This window comes from Capsicum annuum, chromosome 1, assembly GCF_002878395.1.
Source record: "Capsicum annuum cultivar UCD-10X-F1 chromosome 1, UCD10Xv1.1, whole genome shotgun sequence".
NCBI lineage: Eukaryota > Viridiplantae > Streptophyta > Magnoliopsida > Solanales > Solanaceae > Capsicum > Capsicum annuum.
In genome coordinates this window covers 94,338,667-94,343,172 of record NC_061111.1, presented here as the reverse complement: position 1 = coordinate 94,343,172, position 4,506 = coordinate 94,338,667, and positions in this window count along the sequence as shown.

Below are 4,506 nucleotides of genomic sequence, written 5' to 3'. Positions count from 1 at the left end.
TGAAAAGAACATATCCAAATACAATGCATTTCCAAAATCAGGTGTCAATACAGTAAGAACTACTAATAAAAATCATGAGTCAAATACATGAGAAATATCCACACAGGGTCAATATCTGTCTCCCAATACAAAGAAAGACATAACTACAATAGAGAGATAAAGGTGAGGTGCAGATACATTAATTTCCAACAGCTACCTTGATAAAGCTGAAGAAACTCGAAACCAACCAATCTGAGGAACACTCGAGCTAAGACCTACACCAAAAGGATGTAGTAGACATGAATGCGGTCCACTTGTACTCAATAGGTATCATAGGCTAACCAAGAAAATTATTAAATAAATTAAACAAAATATATAATAAGAGAGCACCACCCGCAATCAGAAAATGTCCAACAATGATAGCCCACACCACTTACACTAATATGTAACACCCCATATTTTTTAGCAATAAATTAAACCATCTTCCCTACGTGTGTAAGCTATAATCCCATGATTATGTTTGAATTCATATGTCATAATCAATATCATAGTGTGTGAAGTGCTTTTGAGGTGAAAAATGTTCATAGGAATCACTTAGAACAAAGTTGAGCTAAGAGCCTTTATTCGGCCAAAGTTTTGTATTCTATTCAAAAAAGGTCTATTTTGAATATCTATAAATTTTTATATACTTTGTATTTTTCAACTCACAACCCACCAAATTGTAAATAATTAAATTGACATTACAACGATACCTATTTTGCCTTAGTCTGTTACCTGAGTGAAAAGTTATAGCTATTTTCGTGAGAGGCAATGAGGGCACATGATAAGCCTGCACTGTGGGGCTTACAACGTCGGACTGGAGCGTACATCTCAGGGTCGATCTCCCCAGAATGAATATCGCATCACCTTGTCCATTCCTTTATATTTTTAATTATTAAGGGTCAAGGGAAACTTTGGTCCTTTTCCCTCAACCCAAGCATCCAATTGATGATTTATAACATCCAAAAGGACACTTTTGCCAATCATCTTCAAAATTTTCTCTCAATAAACCCTCATTCTTCCCCAAGAATAATTCAAGCTTCATTCTCAAGAAGGTCAAGGATTCGAACTCTAAATTTCAAGAAACCCTCAAGAAACTTCTAAGAAATCATCTAATTAAGGTATGTAGGAGTTCATCCATTGGTCCCATTTCACCCATGGAGCTTAAAACACCCTCTTTTCAATTGAAAAATGGATTTTTATTTCAATTATGGAGTTTTGTATGTTCAAGATTGATTTAATTCATGTATTTCCTTAGTAGTTTAACTCAATTCATGTTTAAGAATGATTCTATGAAAAGTTTGGTTAACCCATGCTTCAAGTTTCAATCTCCCATGTTATTTCAAGACAATCTCATATTATATCCTCAAGTCTTGGTTACAAGTATTTTCAAGTAGAATGAGTCATATCATGGTTTGTGTATTTAAATTCCCATATCATGTTCAATTGATTTCAGGATGAATCCCAGTTTATTAATTTATCCATGTTATCCTATTATTTTCCCATGCTTTAACTCATGACCCTCATGTGTTTGATGAAATGCCTATGAGATGAATTTTGAACAATGACCACTATGATTATTTGTAAAGCTATATATGTCATTATTTATATTTATGTTTAGTGCTGGGGGTTAGGAATACACGAAACTTTGTTGTTTACATATTTTTTAGTATCTTCATAATGGTTTCAGCTTAACCACGAGCCTTGTCATTCTTTTAAGCTTAGTTTAGTTTGGTAAATAGTATCTTTCAGTTGGGAGTAAGATTTAGCACCAAGCGAATCCAGGATGGTGCCTTCCCTATCTGTTAGGAAAATTCGTTAGTAGCAGTACCTGTATTACAGAACCACATAGCTAGCGTAGGTTATGAGGAGTCACCGATCAGTATCAGCTTGACTACCTCCCAGGGGTCACCCGTCAGTATAGGCTTGAATCCACACAAGGATCACCTATTTGTTTATGCCTGATACCCTGGTTCTTTAGTAGCTTAATGGATCTAGACAACCATTGTTAGTACCCGTGAAATAGTACTAACACCTTTCAAATTAGTGTCACAGGTTGGACCTCAATCAACTTATAGTGGGGCATGTCAGATAGACGATACCTCCCATAGTTTCATTTAATATTCAGTGTATTTTCAGTTCAGGTTTGCTTTACTAAGTGTGCAGAGACTTCTAGATATTTAGTTATACAGATTTTAGTATTTCAAAATTATAAATTGTTTCAATGACATAACAAATATACACTTAGCCTTTCATTATCATATATTATAGTTTTCACGCATTCATGATTTGTTATCTCATGTTATTTAGTTAGTCCTTACGTCGTCTACATAGTACTCCACAGTTTCAGTCTAGTTATTAGTTAATTAGTATACAGTTCTCAGTTTATTAGTATCCAGATACTAGATATTTAGTATTCAACTTCAGTCATTTAGTTAATCAAATCATCTTAGTATATGCTATGTTCGATTTTATATGTTTATACATTTGTGCTCAGTATAATTGAATATTTAGATCCTCGAGTTATTCCAGTTTCTATCACGTAGTTTCAGACACAATATTCATACAGTATTCATGTTTTACTATTTTCCATCTTCAGTTCTACTTATATTATAAAAGTAAAGTTTTATGAAACTAGGTGTAGTGATTCACCATTTTATCGGATTATGTTTGTTACTCATGATTTAAGCTACTTCAGATTTAAGCCTCTTGGTGAGTCTACTTATACATAACATGCATGTTTTAAGATTAGTTGGAAATCATTTTTACTTATTGCATTCACCCCATTTACTTAGTACATTCCAAAAGTACTGATCCACATATATTTCTTTGTGTTACATTGTCTCATAAGGTAGGTACCAGTTATAGTCTATGCATCATAATCAGATAATTGCAGCTTCCAGTCAGCAGGTGATGAGTCTCCTATTTTAGGGACTCCAGTAAGATTTAGTTATTGTACTGTGTTGTATTTTTGATTTTCCATATGTATTGATTAATGGTAGTTGGAGGTATGTCTCAGCTATCCATAGTCATTATAGTAGAGGCTTCATAGATGTTAGTCAGAGTCAGTCATGTAATTTGAGTTCTTTTCGCAGTTTTATTAGATTGTAAATTTTTATCAATTACATACTTATTCAGATTTCATTATTATTATGTTTCCGCACAGCAGAACTAGTTATTTAATATAATATAAATCAGTTTCTTAACAGTATTATAGTTCATGGGTTAGCTTGGGATCACTTGTGTTTCCAAGCACCATGTTACGACTAGGGGGTAGTCTCAGGTCATGACATAACAGTTCTACAATCAAAAACAACAATAACAAACCCAGTGTATTCCCGCAGTGTAGGGTCTGGGGTGGGTAAGATATACGCAGTCCTTACCCCTACCTCTGAAGAGGTAGAGAGGCTATTTTCGATAGACCCCCAACTCAGGATAAAGGATAGTAAACAAGGGGAGAGATGACATAACTGAAATAAAGAATAAGAAATAATTAAATAAAATCAGAGAAGTATGAGATACGGCAAATAAGAGCAACACGGAAAAAGAAAAATAGGAACTAAGAAATAAGAAATAGGAAATCCACCTAGTAGTAACATACACTCACATACCAAAGACACCTATGTACATAGTCCTATGATTACTAACCTAGCTACATAATAACTCTGCTGACTGCTTGCTATAACCCACACACAAATACTAGCCTTTTACCCTTATTTTCGACCTACAATAGCCAAACATAGTGCAACAACACACCAGATAGGTATACTATAATACACAATATCACATATAAGTAGAACAAAATAGGAACATGCATAATCAAGATCAAAAAGTATGCCTAAGGGAAGAAAGAACAATTAGACATTAACAAGTCAAGATATAGAACAAATATATAGATGAAAAGTCATTAGGGAAATACAAGCACAACATAAATAGGATAAAACAAGTGCAATGTATATGATGGTGATGATGATGATGATGCTCGAGGTCATCCCAAAACATTCAAGATCATCTCACAACCCCCATATACACCCAAAGAGGCAAGCCTTCCAATGTGGGACCCATTGAGGGTTTATTAACCCATATACGATTCGTATATCTATATCCAAATCTTCTTTCTGGCATATCCCTCCAGGAGAGTTTTTATAAGATGTCACATTTTATGTCATGAAAAGGTGCTGTCAGTGTTACTCAAGTATTGCCATGGTAGTACCATTTGTTCCATGAATGAGTATGATATGAGCATGATAATGCTAAACAAAAAATCACTATGAGTATTCCAACAACCAACCACATGGTATATTTTCACAAACAACCACAATGATACATTTCCATAACTACTATGTGAGACAATATCCACTTATTATATTCGTTCATACATGACGGTCCACATGTTTCATATGCCAAAAGTATGAATATATATATATATATATGCATATATATATATATATATTAAAATACATCAAATGTAGCATGATAGGCATTTGC